The sequence below is a fragment of the Molothrus ater genome, chromosome 6 (assembly GCF_012460135.2).
Source record: "Molothrus ater isolate BHLD 08-10-18 breed brown headed cowbird chromosome 6, BPBGC_Mater_1.1, whole genome shotgun sequence".
In the NCBI taxonomy this organism is placed as follows: domain Eukaryota; kingdom Metazoa; phylum Chordata; class Aves; order Passeriformes; family Icteridae; genus Molothrus; species Molothrus ater.
This window is the reverse complement of record NC_050483.2, coordinates 399,514-419,375: the sequence shown is the minus strand read 5'-3', so window position 1 is coordinate 419,375 and position 19,862 is coordinate 399,514. Positions and strand designations below refer to the sequence as shown.

The 19,862-nt window shown below is 39.0% G+C and overlaps 1 protein-coding gene across 5 annotated transcripts in view; it reads left to right on the top strand.

Annotated features, from left to right (window-relative positions):
* Positions 1–19,862, top strand: part of GALNT18 (polypeptide N-acetylgalactosaminyltransferase 18) — a 230,976-nt gene that overhangs the window by 9,711 nt on the left and 201,403 nt on the right. The window lies entirely within an intron of this gene.

Below are 19,862 nucleotides of genomic sequence, written 5' to 3'. Positions count from 1 at the left end.
TGAATGCAAAACTGTTAGACATAAAGCAAACAAATCAGCAATAGAAAAACCCAAACCCAAGTTCCAAAGGGATAGTAAACTTGTACACAATGCCAAGATCACTGGTGAATTTAGGCACTGAAAGCAGCAACACTGGAAAAAGCTGTAACAAGATGACAACACAAGACTTGTATTTGGATACATATCATTCCCGCTTGCTCCCATTGTAACAGGAATGCTTTTGGTATAGAAATATTTAAATCTTATTGGTTCATTGTTACACTTCCTATAAGTACAATTCTATCAACACACATCAGTTTTCAGTACAGTTTATGTCTTTCTTACATAAAAAGACATAAAATTTGTTTAAAGCACCTTCACAGTGCTCATTCTATTACTCTCATTTAAATACTGAGACAAAATTTTGCATGTACATTAATATGGAAATGTTAAATATCTAAAATATTTTCTATATCGTATCTCTCTCTAAAAATATGGTTGAGCTAAGGATCCATATGTCTTGTCTGGAAGGTAGGAAGGGGCTCCACTATTGTCTGACAGGCTTACATGAAAGAGTTTGTGAATGGTAATGCAAGCACCAAAGTGTGAAAAATACCAATCACTTGTTTTTAAAATTTTAAATGTTTAATAGTAATAAAATGGTCATAAAAATAGCAATATAATTAGAGTAATAATAATTTTGGACAATAAGGATTAGGACAATATGAGACAATAAGAACAAAGAGTTATGGACAGTCCAGGTACCTTTTTCTGGGCAAAATAAGCCCAAAAAAGGCCCCATGTTAACAGAGGATTAACCCTTAAAAACAACAGCCTGTTGCATATTCATACACCTCATCCATGATGCATAAATTCCATTCAATCACAGGATTCTGTCTGGGCAGTGTCAGTTTCTTTCTCATAATCCTGATGGCGTCATCATGGCTGAGCGAGGCAGAAAGAATTTAGTTTCTCCTGATAATGGGGCAATAAATTCTCTTTCTCTGAAAGATTCAGGTGTCCTGTGGCTGCTATCTCACTGCCAGTCCTTTCTTTAAAAAAAGTATCCTACATAGCATAGATTCTATTTTAACAATATGTTATAACCTAAAACTATATTTAGCACACTACTTAAGAGAATTAATACAGCATAACTTTCTAACACAACACATATACTATTCATTTTAATATTTGCAAAAAGCCAATCATAAAATAGGCATTTTTTACAAAAGCAAGAGCTTGGTCAGAGCACATGGGAGTGTGTTTGCAAAATCTCTCAGTGTGGCAGCAGCAGGAGCAGGCAGTGCAGAGGATGGAATTGTTGCCTGAAGAGTGTTGGAATCAGGTTTCCAGACAGCTCTCAGTGCTCTCTGCAGTAACTGAGTGATAGCTGGTGGCTAGGCTGATTCCTGCCCGTTTTGCCTCTTTTCCTGGCTGACTGCAGGTGCAATACTAGGCCACAGAGAAATGGGGAACCACACCACTGATTTCTTGTTCAAAGAAGTAAGCAGAAGTAAAGCTTTGTATGAGGGCACTGCCAGCTCTTGAGGGTAGGTTTTTAGTTGCTCAGCCCTGGATCCATTTTTTCTTAATTAAGCTACTCTTGGAGAATTTCTAAATTTATAACAGGGTAAAATACCTTGTTATGAGGAAACCTGGAGATTGGAAAACATGTAAAAGGAAATTCAGTGTTGTAATGTGGGAAGCATTCCTCAGCTCCTTTCAGTAACAACTTGTCAATATATTTTTGTCTGCTTGACAATATGTAGGAAATGCCTTTGATTTTGTAAAATTGCTTGTAATTTCTCAACATTTCTTTTGATTCTTTTGATTAAAGCTTTTCTTCCTGCCTAGAGACATTAAATAGCAAACCATCTGCTAAAAGTGAATTGGCAACATTCCTGAAAATTAACATTTAAAAAAAGTTTAGTCTAAATATACTTCAAAGACTGTATCTATTTGTGTTCTGAGATGAAGAGGAAAACAAAGGCAGGCAAAAGGTTGCAATACCTGGTGAAAAACCAGTATTGTCCTCACGCTATGGGGAGAGAGATGTTGCCTGGCAAAAAAGCAGAGAGGTACATGGAGGTGTGGTGCACAAGTGTAATTACAAACCCTGTCCCATCTGGCTGTGTGTTCACCACCTGTATCCCTTTTCTAGGGACTGATAGATAAGCAGCCACTCAGCCCAAAGCACCCAGTGTGTGCCTGTCAGCAGGGAAATAAATAACTGCAGTCATTAACTCCATGGGTTAATTACAGAGTAAGCCCCATACCCCAAGGGTTGCTAAAATACTGAGGTGGTAAATACAAAACTGGGGTGGTCATGGAGAGTGATTTTTTTTAAATTATGCTGAGTTCTACTCCTCAGTGATTTTCTGATTCCTGTATTTTACAAAGGTCCTTGTGTGAGCAGCTGTTGGGCTGTGAGTGGCTGCCCTAAAGTTCAGAACAGGATGCTTACAGGAACAAGAATTCTCAGCGTGCTTGAAGTGTTGGGTCAGCCACAGGGAATGTTTCTTGGCAGGTTAAGACAAAACCCTTATGCATTTAACCTGGCTTTTGCCAGGTAAGAATGCCATGTAACTTCCTTAAAAATTTTGTTTATCTGCTTAGGGAAAGAAGCAACAGAGAGAAGAAATTATTCAGTGTGCTCTTTGTGCTGGCACAGATGCAGTGGAAGATAATTCTGGGCATTTGTTTCTCCAGCAACTGGATTATCATTTCTAACTGTCCAGTTAAGACCAATTTTAAGGAGTAAAGTTATCTCTGAAGGCACTGTGCAGTTACACCCTTTCTGTTACTAAAAGAAAGATATAAGGTTTTTATTTGAAAGTGAGAACGAGGAAGTCCTGGGTATGACTGTTCTGTCATAAGATTTTTTCCTTACCTTAAAACCTTAAGATATTGATAGATATTAAATTATTTTTTAGCCTGCATTCTTCCCACAGAAAGAATGTAACAGAGAGCCCCTGGATTGAGTTCTCAGACAGTGTGATTGCAGTCAAATTTGTCACATTCACATTCTCTGAAAAAAATCCCTTTGCCCAGGATTTTTCTCCTGGGAAGCTGAGACGCCTCAGAGAAAAGGGAAACAATTTTTATCTCATTTGCTTCTCTTGTGTTGTGCTCATGTGTGGAATGTGTTTGGAGATTGTTTACCCACAGGTGATTGTTTCATTGCATTCTGCTGTGAGTTGTTTTCACTCTTTGGCCAATCAGTGCCAAGCTGTGTCAGGGCTCTGGAAAGAGTCACAAGTTTTCATTATTATCTTTTTAGCCTTCTGTAAGTATTCTTTAGTACAGTTTAGTATAGCATTCTTTAATATAATATAGTATCATAAAATAATAAATTAGCCTTCTGAGAACATGGAGTCAGATTCATTCTTCCCTTCATCAGGGCTCCCTGCAAGTACAATACAAAGTCCTTGCCCTAAAATCTTATCTCTGTTGGACTCCCATAAATTGCTGTCATGGCCATGCTGCAGCAGCTCACAGATCTGAGGCTCTGTGGGGCTGGGGAAGGAGCAGAGTGATCAGTCAGAGCAGTAGGAAAAGCAGGGACTCACTCTCTCTGTCCCCTCTGCTGCCCCAGAATCGTGCCCTGCATTACCCACAGGCCACACTGGGTTCATGCAGGGAGGCTCTACCTCACCTCACATCTGTGGAGTTGCTCTTTCCCTTATCACCTGTAAGCCCTGGGTCTGAAGCATGAAGATGGGCAAGGGAAAGAAGAATCAAAGTATTCACTAGCATAAAAGATAATGTAATTATTATAGGAGTGGCATAAATACTGTGTCAGATTCCAGGCAGTGGCAAACCTGAACCAATGTGTTCCCTACTGCCTGTCTGTTTTTCAGGGCTTGTGCTGAGCTGGCAGCTCAGTGGCATTTCTGTATTCCTAAAAACTCAACAGTAACTGTTCCAGCCATAGTTTTCAAAAATTGGTCAAGGAACAGGCTACAGATTGGTCTGGAAAAACAAGAGGGTCAGGGTGGAATTAATTTCTATCAAAATGCATAGTGAAGCAGATTATCCCAGTGTCGCTCATGCTGACTGTGGCTTTACAGACCAAGCCAGTAGGATTGCAGGAGTCATGAGGATTAAAGAAAAGAGAAAAGTACTATGCAATTCAGAAAATATTATATTTTTTCTGGAAAACTTCCAGCTCCAAAACAAGGAAAAAATATAATTAAGTAACTTTTAGAAGGCAATTGGGACATTAATCTAAGGCAGCTCATATTCTCAAGATCAGAAAAATCAAACATGCAAATCTTAAATGCTTCTATTCTAGACAGTCATTGTGGGAAAATCTATGTGTGGAAGAGGAAATGGATGTACAAAATGTGCATTCCCATTAATTAAACTCCTGTCTCAGTAAAGCCTCTTTATTAAAATTGCTGGCCCCTTGTGGGAGCCATTAACATAATCAAAAATTCCAAATGGCATTGCCCAAAGAGGATTTTGCAGCCATGTCTGCCACAGAGACCAGTCCTACTGACTGTGGAGGATTCCCCAGGTGGGACACAGAGGTTTTCCTGCCAGGATTGGTTTTCAGGAACACTTATGACCAAAAAGCTTCATGGTAGATGACTCTGAGGCCCATAATACTCAGCACAGTTTTTCCTAGCAAGTGATGACTCCTTCTCAAGAGAGTCCCATTAAAAAGAAAATCTTTGTCCCAAACTGATGACTTGGTCCACAGAAATCAGACTTTTAATAACAAAAAAAGAGTTTTTATGGCAAGAGGTTTCTGGTTCACAGCCCAGGCTACTCAAATGCTAGAGGAAAAGGGCTTCTCCAAAATCCCATCTTTACATTCAATGTTTATGAGAGAAGACACAACTGTGGTTACTGAGGAAAGGGAATTTCATGACAAACCCCAGAACTATTAATGCTGTCTTGAAAGAGACAGCACCTAAAACTCAGTGAAGCTTAGGGGTAGGCAGCTTGCCTTGGAACCCTTCTTCTGACCTGTACAGAAGGACTTCTGAAGTAAACCTGGAGCACAAAGAGCTGGCCCTGACTTGGCTTTTACCTTAAGGTATGCAATGAAGGCAGCCCAAGAATCAATAGCTCAAAATATTCCATTAGAAGGAGAGTGTTCGTGGCACTGAGGCCATTTGCACATCAATGAAATTAAGATATTAACAGAGTGAATGGCAACTCAGCTCTTCTATAGGTTGTACTGCAGCTCTGAGTAAACACCAGCTTAGGCAAAGGCACAAGGGCCAGGGTTTCAGGGCTTTCAGGGGCAGGGGAGGAAGGAAACAGGTTTTGCTTCTAAACACACATAAGAAACTGGAGATTCCTGGAGAGAGATGTATTAATAATTAAACAGAGCTTCTGGGTTGAAAAACCAATCAATAACATACATTAAGATCAGATATTCCTTAAAAATTGTCAAATGTGGGGTTTCAGAGGTTTTGTATTCACACACAAGAATTTCTATCACTCATATCTGTCATTACTCTATCAAATTAATGCTAAACTCATGAATTTCTAAACTGTAGTTCCTTACAGTGTTGTGTTTAAAGCTTGTAATAATTCACAAAATATTCCTAGTTACCTACCAGAATTTTCTTTATTGTTCTTCTACAGAAAGATTTAAGTGATTACATTGGTTTGAGGGTTGTGGTTTGGTTTTGTTGTTTGAGGGTTTTTTGTAATCCATGTGTAAAGAATTTCATGAAAGTGAAATTTTAAAAGAAAAACAATTGGCTTCTGTCAGTAAGCTGCAGAGGCATAAATTAAAACAGGTTTTACTATAAAAGTATCAGCTCAGCATAATGGACAGGAATTCTTGTTCTTGTATAGTACTACTACAGTTCTTAATGACTTTGTTGCCTCTACAGTAAATTTTCATACTTCATTTGGGGAAGTTCTTCTAACAAGGAATAAAACATTTGTTACAGTACTAAATTACATTACAGAAACCCACAGAAAATACATGCTTTACAAAGCAACCATGCGGTAGTCATCAAATAAGATTTTTTACAAGTTTCAGTTATTGTCAAGACAGTCCATAACTCTACAAAAGCCTGCTAGCTGAAATTTTGCCAAGGTAATATAAGGTACAGAGCTGACAGCACCAACTGATGGACTGTCAGAATTTCCCTTGCTAGGTCAGACTGCACAATTGTTTTTTTTTCTTCCTGAACTCAACATGGTAAACCTGCAAATGTGCCTGCTCTGCCACCTTGAAATAGCACACAATTTCAAAAAGGGGGGTTGAAGCTACATCTGCACCATAAAAATCTGTTCCCCAAAAGAAACACAGTGCCTTCCTTGCACATCTTTATTTCTTCTTCACAAACGTCAAAGTATAAGGCAGCATTCCCTGTGCAGTGCAAAGCCAGAAGAGGAATTGCATCCAAACTAGTGACAGAAACAAACACGACAAGGGCCCCAGTCCCAATGTGTACAAAATTGTCACAAGGTCAGCTGGCATTTTACCAAAGCAGTTAGCATATAGATTGAGCCTCAACAAGAGGAGATAAATATGTCCTCTGACAAAGAAGATTCCGAGTGAAAACAGCAGAAGAATTTTCATTATGGAAGAAGAAACCCACCCTTATTAAAAATGTAACAATATTTCTCTTCCTGCTGCAAGCATTCCTTTAGCCTCTCTGTTTATTGCAAAGGGTGCCAAACAATGTTAAATTTCTGTGCTTTGTTTCAGAAAAATATTCATACACAGGCTGATTATGATATATCCCAAAAACAATTTGCCATGTAAATATAATGACTGATTGAATTTGACAAGCCTCCTTCTAGAACAGTAAACAGTGAAGCTTTTGTTTAGGATATTCATCAGCTCAGCAAGTTCAATGTGTCACCTGTGCCAGAATGGAAGAAAAATCATCCCCACCAGTAATATCCAAAGGAGGCAGGGCCATTCACTGCAAGAATTACTCTGGATCCCAGCTATCCCAACAGGCAGGTTTCCACCAGACCTTCTCTGTAACTGATCATCCCAGTAGCAATAATGATCTTATGTCTTGGAAATCTGTCTTTAGTTTAAGAATAATTAGAAAACACAGATGTCAGGGAATAGTTCACCAAAATTATTAACTGCAGCTTGGCCATCAGCAGTTCTCACTGACATTCTTACCTCCTGCTGCTCAGTGGCAAAGAACTTTACTGACTATTTGTTTTCAAGTACAGGTTCCTCCAGAAGGGCAAATGATTATGTAAAACTCAACTGGCTATCTGAAGTGGTGCAGTAAGTGCTCTGAAGGATGCAAAACCACCACCCTCTGCTGTAAAATGCTAATTTCTTATAGGAGGATACCACACATGCTGAGCAAACAGGAAAAATCTTCATATACTGACAGAAATTACCCTCCTAAACATTGCAAACTTTATCTATCCCGCTAGGATGGTGTATGTTTTGACATTGCCAAGTTTGTAGTAAAAAAGTCCAAAACATGTCAAAAGCTCAGCCCTTCCCACTGACTGAGGCTCCCAAGCTCTGCAAGTGTGCACATGCAACCTGGCAATTTTCCCTCTAGTTCTCACTTATTTTTACATTCTCTGATCCTTGCAAATGGGACAGCTGGCTCCCAGAATGAAGACTGGAGTGGTGAAGACCCATCTCCATGTTTCACTGTCCCATTCCCAGAGATGCTGAATTCCAACAGCTGCTCTATTTCCTGCTCCCAGCCTCTGAAAGCACATGTGATCCCACCAAGCTGAGCAAATGGATCTCCTGCACAGTGTCTGGAAATAGCAAAGTACACTTTCTGTCTCATTCACTAATACTGCTGCTAATTTTGCTGTGCCCCAGTTTCTCATCCATCTGCAATCAGGATTCAGTTTAAATGATGGAAAATGAAACACAACACAGACCAGGACCTGGCAGTCATCTTAGTAGAACAAACAGTCCCATTTCTGCTCAGAAATTCTTCCCAAAAGCTTAGGAAGGACCTGGGATGTGATTAAATAAATCAGATCACTGAGAACAAGAGCAGATAATGCCAGTTTTCCTTTGGACTTAGTTCTGGGGTTAATGCAAGCACTTTTGAAAATTTTGCAATGTTCAGGAAATTACCTGGAACAGGTGAGTGTTCTTTCCCATGCACATTGTCTGACAGTGAATATTAAAAAATGCAGTTTTTCAACTGGCACAAGAGAGTACCTACAGTGTCTCCCTCTATTAGCTGGAGGAGACTGATATGGATATAGTTATTTCCAAGATTTTTAACCTCTGATTATTTGCTGCTAGGCTCCAAAGCTACTAGAAAGGAAGACAGGTTGCTTTCTTAATAATTCAGATTCAGAAATAAAAGCCAGAAAGCTTATGAGATAACCCAGCAGGTATCTGATTCCTCCTTTTAGCGCCAACATTACTGGTAATAATTTTAAGCAATTACATAATAACTAAAATGTATTGGGTGAATACCTCAGAATTTCTATTAGCTGGTGTTTTAACTCCAGTTCCCTGTGGGAAAATTCTGAGGTATGCCTCAAGCAATTTATTTTTTTTTCTTGGGAAGGTAATACACACTAAAGGAGATTAAGCATCGGAGGCTTCAAAGTAACTTACAGAAAAAAAATTCAAAACCTCTCTAAGAGACCTATAGAAATGGGACTTACAAGTTTTGAAAAAACATTTTACTGAAATTCTGCTCCTCTCACAGCTGTGTCTTTTATCATCATTTCTAATTTTAAGATTTTTTACTCACACTAATAATTTGACTGCACTTTTTGTGTCAGGTAAGAGGCAGTCCCTAAACCATGTCACAGCAATCAAGAGCAAATTTAAAATGTATATATCAACAAACAAAGTAATTCAAGAAGTTGCCCACACTGAACAGCTGGAAATAACTTGCATTCAGACCCTGGAGCCCTTCTTACAATTCTATATGGGGATCCAAGGCTGAGGCAGTCAAAGAATGGCATTCTTGAGAAAGTAGAAAGGAAGCATGTTAGCCAACTGGCTGCTTCCACATTTCTGGAAAACAAGTTATAACAAGAACAGAAAGAGACTAACCTTACCTTCTGTGTTTTTTTAATAAAGTGGATCAAGTTGCTAGAGAAAAATGAATTTTCATTCCCCCTTATGGTATTTTGCACTGTAAGTACTCACTGAAATTTGGCTGCTTACAGAGTTTAGCAAAGACCTTTTCAGCAGTCACTCAGTTTTCAAAAATCTCTTTCAAAGAGATAGGCAGCATGGGAGCCCCTGCACATTTGCAACACACGTCCCATGGCCAAACTTATCTTTTCCTAACTACTTTTATCTGCAAGTTCCTAAAGTCCACCAACTGAAAACTCCTAACTTATTACAACACAGGTGCACAAGTTTTAAATAATCAAGGTAATAATGAGGGGCAGGAAACGACTCCTAGAAAACACAATATATTAATTAAGTTAACTAACTGGGGAAAAAAAAAGGAAGGGGGAAGATGTCATCATCCTCTGCACTGGGCCTCAGGCACATTCTGCCACATGGCATTGCTGCAGTGGATTACAGTATTTAAATTTTCAGCCGAATTCTTATTGCTTGACTGCAACCTTCTTCCTATCTCTAGTCAATCCATTTTAGTTCACATTTTAGGTTTAGAGCTGCAAAGACAAGCTAAAACAAAAACACTGCTAGACATGAGATGGCTTGAAAACACATCCTGCTCAGTGTGGCTAAAACACCATGCTCAGGTCTCAAGTATCAATAACAATAGTTACCTGTAGGGAAATTATGTTTGTGCAAGTGGGGGTGCAAGACTTCCCTTTAAAAAACTTTAACTGAAAGATGGGACATGTAAATGTGCAAATTGCTTCAGGTTGGGTTTTCCACTCCCAGTGTTATCCCTGCTGTCTTAGGTGACTTCATAATATTACATTCTTATTTTTTGAATCTAAAAGAGCCAACCATTCCAATGAATGCAATAAACAGGATTTCTTGAATTTATTTTAATAGCAGTGAAAATGGTATCTTATTTTGAATTGGCCCTTCTAGGTAAATTGCTTGAATAAATCCTTCTTGTTGGATGATAATTAAATGAGCATGGGGAATTTTGACAGTTACAGGTGTCAAGAAGTTGGGAGAAAATAACATCTGTTCTCATCAAATAGCAGAAAAGCAAATTCAAAGTCACTCTTAATAAATGTGTAGCATAAACATTGAACAGAGAACAAAACAGATACATTAAAATATTTTTTAAAGTAAAATTATGCTTTTTCCTTAGTTGAATGTTGCAAAGCTAAACTGCTACATCCTACTCTGTTGTTTTATCATTTTTCTCCTGTCATCCCTCTCACTGTCACAAGTTGTCATTGTGGCTAAACCCCTCCCATTCTGTGCACCACGTTCACAGTAGAAACAGCCAGACAGTGCCATGGCACTGCATGTATATTCCAGACTGTTAGGAACGTGTAGTATTTTCTCCTTACAAGTTTTTTCTTTGTGGTTTGTTTTCTTTTCCCCTCAATCATATAAGAGTAAGAAAATGTGTGTTCAGAACATTTAAATTTATTATAGCAGTCAAATTGATGAGTTCAGCTTATCCCTGTGTGCCAGTTAAGATGGAGAGGGCAAATGTTAATTATTCACCTTGGGAAAAATGCATTTATTCCCTTGCAAAAAAAGTCCAAGGTAGACTTTGAAAAACATTTTTACGAAATAACCATCTTGAGAGAGAATTTCAGTGCAGATTTTCTATATATTTATTTCATTGAGGAGCTGAGAGGAAGAAGGGGGAAACAAATCCCCCACACAAAGGTATTTGTACAACAAAACAGAGAAAAACATATACTAGAAGCTTGCTTTCTTCCTAGTACATTTACTGATTCAGTAGTTTTACTGTGATAACGTCTAGAATTTTGCCTGAGGTTTTTCCGTTGATCACAACTTGAGGGAAAAATTAAACCCACACCAAATGCACAAACTTGGCCCAGAGTCTGCTCCCTTGGACTTGTTGAGGGGCAGGATTTATTTTAAAAGGCATGCTTGGTCTGGAGTTGACTCTAAATTGAACTTCTGCCTCGAATGCATGTGGCAGGGTCACTGTTTGTAGCTGGGAGCAGTGCACAGAGCAGCTCTGGGCATTTCACATTTCCCCCTTTGTTACTTGTGCGTGAGGTTCATGGGGATTTGCTGTCGTGGGCAAATGTTGAATTAAGATCATCAGCAATTAAACTGAGTAGTTATCTCAATTTCTACATCTTATGGTGTGTCCAGAAAGAGGGAGGACAAGGAAGTCTCAGTATTTCTCCTGTTCCTCTGCAGTCTCTTACATTTCTTCCTGGAAGTCTCTGTGAGACTGAAACCTGTCTTAGAGACAAGTTTTGTAATAATACTCCAGTGACAATTAAATGTACTTGGGTCTCTTGCTAATTCCTTGTGCAAATCTTCTGAATGCTGTCCTAAATGGTTTGCTTTTGCATGAAAGCATAGAAGATGAGGAAAAGTCATAGAAATGATAAAAAAATCATTTATTGTTTTCAAAGAAAAGAGAAAAAACAAGAACTTAATTTTTACAGGAAGTGTGTTTTTAAATATAACTGTAACTGTTTCAAATTAATTCTGATATAATTTTGATTGGCAGTTTGGGTGACTTTGTGCCTCACTAACATTTGACTATTTTGCTTCACTTGGGTAGCTATCTTGCATGATAATTTTAAATTGCTTATTTTAAATCAGTGCTTTACAGGAACTCTTCTTGAAACAGCAACAGTCTTTCTTCTGCAGAATGACAGAGCAGGAGCATGCACAAAGTGCATACTTTCAATAAAGATATTCATAGGTCTAGTGTGAGCTCTGCTTATCTTTCTTCCTGCTCAGAGATGCCTTTATTCATAATGAAAAAGGACACTGCACTTTATTTAATTGTTTTGCCTTAAATCTTGAGCAACACTCTGGTTTTCACTTCGTTTCCCTTTTGTGACCTTTATAGAGAATGGGAGAGGGGTTTAGCTGATGGAAAGTTTGTGTCAAGGCTCCCTGTAAAGGCTCTACTCAGCCCAGTCTAGAACATTTCATTTCTCCATGGAAGCACCTGCTTCTTTCCACAAACAGTAGAGGTGTCACCGTGATATGTTCTGAAAAATCCCTTTGCCAGGGATTTTCTCCTGAGAAGCTGAGAAGCCTCAGAAAAGAAACATATACACTAATTATCTGATTGCTTGGAATGGGGTCTGGAGCTTGCTCACCAACAGGTGCATCTTTGATAGGTTCCATGTGAATTGTTTTTACTTAATGACCAATCACAGCCACCTGTGTCACACTCTCTGGTCTGTCATGGGTTTTTATTATCATTCTTTTCTAGCCTCCTGATGTATCTTTTCTCTATTCTTCTTAGTATATACTATACTATCATATCATATCATATCATATCATAATAAATCAGCCTTCTGAGAACTTGGAGTTAAATTCTCATCTGTCACCTTGTCATGGGGACCCTCACAACACCACAACATAGAGGGACTGGAGCTTAATAGCCCACATGCAGGTCCCTGCTATAAAAGGAGCTTAAGCTGAGTCACCCACGTGCAGATATCCACCCTGTAAGTATTTACAGTCAGATGAGATCAGCCCCACTTTCATGGTTTGTCAGTCTAAATCTCTTGAAATCAATAGAGTTGATTATGTGAATGAGGTTGGCTGGTTTTAAGCTATGTCTTTTAGCAAGCAAAAAAGCCTGGCTTTTCTTCTCTGCTAAACCAGTATTTTGTTGTGTGTCATCTTAGACATTAGCTCTTCTTATGAGGTGCTGTGGCCCTTTTAGGTTGGCAGTGTCAGCCATATGTGAGGTTAAAATACACTGTTAAAATAAATGCGGTCCCAAGATGTTTATCTCAGTATTTCAGCACGAATAGCATTGTCTGTTGTATTTGCGAATATATACATAAATACATTGACATACTGGCTCTTTGTTCTGGTTGCATGTGTAATAATCCCCTATTTCACTGGTAGTTAAATCTTCATTGTATTGAGCCTTTTACTTGGGCTGCTCAGGCTCATTTAAATAAAACTGTAGACTTAGGATGTGTTGTGCACAGTTGTAGCAATGCAGAAACTAATAGATAAGGCAGGAGGCTAGTAAGCAAACAAGGTATTTCTGTGCAGACTAAAGATATTAATTTATATATACAAATTCAGGAAATTATTTCTGCTCCCATTTGGGAATTTTGAATGACAAGCCATTATGAGTACTGAAAACCAATTTATAGCAATTTATAGTGCTTCAGTTCTAGCTTTTCCTTTAGGCTGTTGCTTCCACTGGGGACTGGGAATATGAGATTGGGTTCTTTTGTTTTGTGCAGATTTCAGTGCAGCATCACAGATATAACACGTCATGTGTAAGGCACAAGTTCTGACTTTTTTCTGTTTTCCTCTTGATCCTGAAGTATTACAGTAGTGCCAGGGTCACCTCAGCATAGCCTGTTACAAGCTTGCAGTTGGGTTACAGCTTATCTTAAAAAAATCCTAGCATTATAAAGAAGCAGTCATGGACAGGAAGGATTTGTTGTGTTTTGTTCTTTCTTGTGGAAGTTACAAGAACAGCAAGGGTTTTGCCTGTGGTGCAGCAGGACCTGCTGCACTTTGTGGCTTGGAGCTGAGGGGCATTTCCCAAACCAAGGGGATATTTTCTCTTGGTCACGAAATTACCTACTCTGATAGTGTTGGAAAAGTGAAAATGGAAAGCACAAGGGATGGAGACCCTTGGCTTCAGTGGGAAGTGGATGTTGGCTTTTAGGGTACCCTCAGTGCAGTTTGGGTGGTTGCCAGCCTCTGTTTATCTAATGGGAAAAGGAAGCCACGCACTCTGAAAACAATTTAATTAGGCTTGGTTCTCCAGGGCTACTGATCTGATGGCTTTCACAAACACTAAAGGGTTTCTTCATTTCATTAAAAGGTGAAGGCAGGGAAATAATAAAAATGGGAGCGAAAGGAATACTTTCAAATGCTCGCAGTTTGGTGGCACACCTACCCCTTCCCCTCCCCCTGAGCTTAAAAAGACATGGGACCATGCGGTTGGGATTCTGTTGGAGTTGTTACAAGATTCAGAGATCTGTGACCCTGGAATAAAACTCTGGATTAACCCTCCGGCAGAATCCGTCTCCTTTTCCTGTTCACCTCGCTTAAAGCCTTTCCACCAGAGGTAAACCTGAATTCCTACTTGCCTGGACTTGTTCCAAGTGCCAGCTGCAGCATCCAGCCAGCCAAAGGTGTCTCTGAGGTAAAACACCACAGCTGCCGCCTCAGGTCAAGCAGCAAGGGCCAGAAGAGCCCAGGCACGTTCCATCTGGTAATATTGGGATCATATTCCAATACCAGTTAGAAGGAATTTGTCATGTAAAGATTATGGAATGTTTTGATTTTTAAAGACTTTATATTAAGTCCAAGATTTGAAAAAAAAAGTTGAAGTATGAACTGTTTCACAGGTAACCTGAACCTCTTTAAAGGTCATTTTAATATTTTGTGTGTCATCCCTTACCCACTGGAGATCCAAAAGGGCATCTGTTCTTAAAGCCTGTGCCATATGCCAGTATTTGAATGTGCATATTGGTTTTTAGGGAGGATAAGCCCCCACAAAACAAAAATGAGCTAGAAGCAGCTGTGATAGCATAGTTTAAAATTCTTTAAATAGTCTCCAGCTCTCTTGAGATCAAGGAGAAATAAATCTGAGTCTCCTCCACAGCTGAGGACATGCCATGCTCGGTGCATTTGGTGCCAGGGGCTGGGCTGTGCTCTCTGTGCCTGCACTGACCAGACCCACCCTGGCCAGGCTGCCAGGGCCATCCCTGCCCCTGCTCCTCCAGCCTTGCCCTGAGCTGGACCAGCCCCTTCACAGCCAGCCTGGGCTTCTCCCTGCTGGCTTTAAATCCTCATCAAATCAGCACAGTCCAGGAAGGGTGGTTCTGGTAGTTACAGTGCTAGGCTGCCACTAGGAAGCCTGGGTTTAATGCAAGCCCTGGGTATCTGTGTGTTCTTCATCTGCAGAAAAAACAGCCTAATGAGCTGGACTGGGTAATGACAAGATGAATATAAATAACCCTGTGCTTTAGAATAGCATAATGTTATGCATAGTTGCTAGCAGGTTGTCACAACTTGTTACCTGTCTTGGCAATGTCACATTACAGGTTTTGATGTGTTCCTGACAGGAGAGAGTCTGAAGGTCATGCAGGTCTCACCTTAGTGCTTTTTTTATTAAAGATTTACCTTTCGTATTTTTCTTCTTATTTCTCTGAGGATACCTTTTAAAGTTTTTTTTCCTGTGTCAAATTCATTTTATTCAGTATATTTATTTACTTTAGAATGGCATGGCATAAAAAGGGAAGATTCAAGGCAAAGCAAAAAAAGGCAAACAAGCAGAAGACTTGTGCACATTGTGCATCTTGAAGTTAAATGGATGCATAATTTGAGGCATCGGGCAAATTAAAGCTGATTGGTTCTGTCCACTTAACCGTGGTTGTATACAAAGAGTAAATCAGTTGCTGCTCATTATATGTAAGATACTAAATTAGGGTGCTTAAACTGTGTGTGAAACAGCATATGGTATGTTATCTCATAAAGGAGGTTTTTCCTGGTTATAGGATTCATTCATTATCTGATAAGAATAATTTATGGACATCAGAAAATGATTTAATTCAAATTAAATTTTAGACTCTTCTATGAGCTTTTTATATGTGGCTGCAGGGCAGGTGATTGTTCAGTGATTGCCATCAAAAGTCCAGTCTAAAACTTCTGTGAGTTTGCAGCCTTTGACATTTTTTTTTCTTCAGTACAGAATTAGTTCAGTTCATGGTGTTCCAAACTCTTAATAATATCTTAATTAGATAAGTCATGATGGTTAGGAGTGAACTATATTGTTTAAATTCTACTTCTGTTAAGGAGCATTTGTTGAATTTCTTGGTTTGGTGGCACTGGAGCAGCACAGGCTCTTCCTGAGCTCTGGGTGGAAGAAAGTGGTAGTTAAAGGTTTTTGTCCAGAAATATATTATGCCCTTAGCCTGTGGAATTAAGGACTCTTCACCTATGTGGCCATACATGACAGATTAAAATTGTCCCAAAATGTGACAGAGACTCCTGAGAGTATTGTGATACAAGTAAACTGCTTGTGTTAAAAAGTTAATCCGCACAGTTGGGGCTTTTCTAGGAAAATCCTGTTGAATTGCCAAATTTTGGTAGACATTTCAAGGCAACAGCTGTTTCTGGGGTTTTTTTTGAGGCTGGCAACTGCAGTTGTCTGGGACATTCCAAGAGCTGCTTATCACAAAGTGTTTTACCTTCTGCCAGCCATAAAAGTTGTTATTGAAATGAAAGATGTTACCAAGACTCATCAGGAGATTTGCAGGGCTCTGACTTTATTGAATTTCTCACCTCAGGCAGACAGTGACCGATGTACTGACCTTGTCTCCTGGGATTTTCTCTAGATTAATGTCTTCTGCTCTTTTCCTCCTGCTTTTGTTCTTCACCCTTCCAGCAAGTCCTACTGGCTCACTGTCAGTGCCTGCAGGTATTCATGGATGATAAGCCCTTGAAATTTTTATCCCAGCAAGACCTGCAAACAAGTACAAATTCTGAGTTTCCAGCTGATGTTCAAATCTAATGAATGCCTCTATGGACAAAGTAAAAGCAGTTCTAGCTTGAAACCCGTGCCCTTTCCAGACCCCTCACTTAATTAAACAAGCAAGGCATGAGCTGAGGAAATCAGCTTTATTTAAATACCACAATTTTGGCAAACTGTAAAATCAAATCCTTCCCATCTGCAGAATCGGCTTGGGAAGGGTGTGGCTTCTTTAAGGAAATAACTCAAAGCTTGGGAGGTGTGACTATTTTCATGGTATTGATTATTAATGAAGCCAAGGGGAAGAAAGGTATGACTACATATTTTTTTTTTAAGGAAATTTGATTGCAAAATGTCACCACTATTCTTACTAACTGAATTGGCACTTTTCTTCTGGCCGCTAAGATTGCACAAAAATAAAACCTGGGTCCTAATCGTGCTTGTAATAAAACAAATGTCCCCAGTTAGTGTCTGCCAAAATTTGGTATTGCTGGAGTGCAAGTCAGTTAAATCTCTACATGCTGCAATATATAGATTATATCCAAGGCTCCAAGCTCTTACTTAAGTAACAGCCAGGACATAGCAATGACAGTTTTCTTTAAACACTGCATTTTCCTGTCTTTGTGCATGGTCTTCTTGGGGTCTGGCCTTGCAAGTCTTTCAATTAAAGTATCCCTGTCATCCCCAAAGAATGATCTTTTAATTTGTAGTTTTAAAGCAGTCTCTTTTCATGAAGTGATAGGAAGTTGCATATACATATGAGTACCTTTTTGTATAACTGGGACATTGTACAGCACTAAACCTAACAAATGCTTCCCTTTGTATAGACTACATGAATATTTTATTTATGAACGTTCAAAACAGAATGATCTTGATTTATTAAGCAGTGAACAATTAAAGGAAATAGTTGCAGATTAAATGTAGGTTAAGTGATTTGAATTGTAAAGTAGAAGAAAGAAATTCAAGGTAGTATAAAGTTTGAGTTGAGGATCCCTTCCTGTCATATGCACACATTGAATTTGGGAGCATAAGTTCATGTTAAGTCGCATGTAAATTAAGGCTGACATTATATTATCCTGTCTGGCATCTCTGAATAATTAACAGGAAAAAAAAGAATTGTACAGTAGATCTTTGGTTTGGAATTCCCTACGTTTAAATATGTACTTCTGGATGTATCACTCAACATTCCACTTCCTCTCAGTCTCCTTACAAATCCTCTTACATCTGGTCACCACCAGATAAAATTTGTATTTTCACATAACCTTACTCTACAAGCAACAGAGTGAAACTCCTTTAAATTTAAATGCTTAGCAAATAATTTTGTTTCAACTGGGAACCATAGAGTAAATTGCAGGGCAAAATTTAAAAATTAAGTTGTCCATATTGTATAACATTAGTCCATGGAATCATTCTAAATTTTACTGTGCGTGCTGAAACTTGTTATTCAAAATATGTTAATGTATAGGTGTACAGATGTCTTTTCCGTTGTGATGGCATCAGGTGGGACCTTTCTGGAAGCAGCCCAGCCTGGTGGGGAAATGTATCTGGGCTGTGAGAGTGTCCCTGATGCAGCTCTGGAGCAGAGTGAAGGCTCCTCTTCCTGCTTTGGAAGTCATGACTCAAAGCTCCAGGACTAATCCACCTCTCAGTGGGAGATCTTTCCCAGCTGCAGTGCAGCTTCAAATCTTACTGTAGTGAAAGTAAAATCTGAATCTCAGCAAAAGAGGCTGGAAAGTGGAGCATCCTCCTGATCTCAGGGGACAGATCTGCACTGGAAACTTGTAAAAAAGCTACAGTAACAGAAGCACAGCACATCACTCTTACTGCATCTGCTCTCCAGAATTTTTGTATGAAACATTATTTTGTTTTAAAATGTCCCTTAATTTGGCCAGAATAATCTCTTTAAAATAAGGAGAGTTAAAGAATTAGGACTAGAAAACTTTTGTTCTGCAGTGCCAGTAGCTGCTGAGTTTTGTACTGCAGCCAGGAGCTGCTGACTGCTGTAGTGTCAAACATTTTAGTCATTCTTCATTTGAATTTATTAGAATTTTTTATTCAGTGAAAAATACTATTTCAGCCTAACAGTCAGTCTGGGGTGAAAACAAATTATATTTGTGAGTATAAACCATGTTTACAGAATAAACAATTACTCTATGAACCATGTTTAGTAATTAGTACCAACCCCAATATATGAAAGGTAGAAGGAGACAGCTGAGATGAAAAAGCAGCTCAGTACCTGAAAGAAATTTAACTTGAAAGACTCTTAGTTTTGGGATTTGGTTTCTTTTTGTTGATCATATAAAACCTGCAGGTTTTACCTCTGAGAGATATGGAAAGTTTTATGACAAAAATCTTCCGTAGGAATTAGCACCAAGGCCTTGAACAAAATTTTAAAGCAGTGATGTCTTCAATTACAAGAGATCCCTTTGCCTGGTCTTGGTTTGCTACAGGAGAACGTGCATTGGATTTTGCCAGTGCTAGGAGGATGTATTTAGTTTGTATTCAACCAGCAATCAATTTCAGGATACATATAGCTAAAGGACATGCTAATACGGTGTTATTTGTCAAAAATGTGTACTGTACCACTTTTTTTCAGGCCTGTCTTTGGATTTACTGGGTTATTAGATCTTGAGGGAAAATGACAAAGTTGAGAAGACCTAGTGGTTCATTTCATGTAATTGGAATCTGTTTAAGGCTCTTCATTTTTTCAGCCAGCTCTGGTAGAGATGTACCTTCTTTGGAGTGCATAATGCCTGTTAAATCACCAAGACTTCTGCTCCTTACAAATAAATACATTGGAGCTTTAAAAAGTGAACTGCTCTTTGAAAATGCTGCACAGTCTCATGCATGGGTTTTTCTGCTGCATGATCTCTGTACTCTGCTTAAATTACCTTTTAAAAGTTTCTAACTTATATTGAATTTCAGTCATCAAGAATTTTTATTCAAGAATGAAAAGAATTCTTCTGTGTAGTTCAACAACTGCTGGAACAGATCTTAGACATGCCAGTTCTGCCACTGACTTTTGGGTTTGCTACTTAATAGCAAGAAAAGCTTTTAAGTACCTTGTAGGAAAGTGATAATTAGGAAAAAAAAAAGGTGTGGAACAATACAGTTTATAAATCAGACCCATAACACCTTTTGCAGTTGTTCCTGTGGTGAAGCAGATGTTTCAGGTGGTTGTGGTTTAGTTGTGAAGTACTTTGAGGCAAGTTGAGTTTTGAGTTCTGCCTTTTGGGAATGTTTGATTGCAGCAGTGACATTTATACTGATGGGCAGCTCCTCTGACAGTCACATTGAAACTTCTGCAAGCACTGGCCTGAAGTGAAAGCTCAGAGGAGGGCAGGAGCTGGCGCAGAGCAGAGTCCCAGG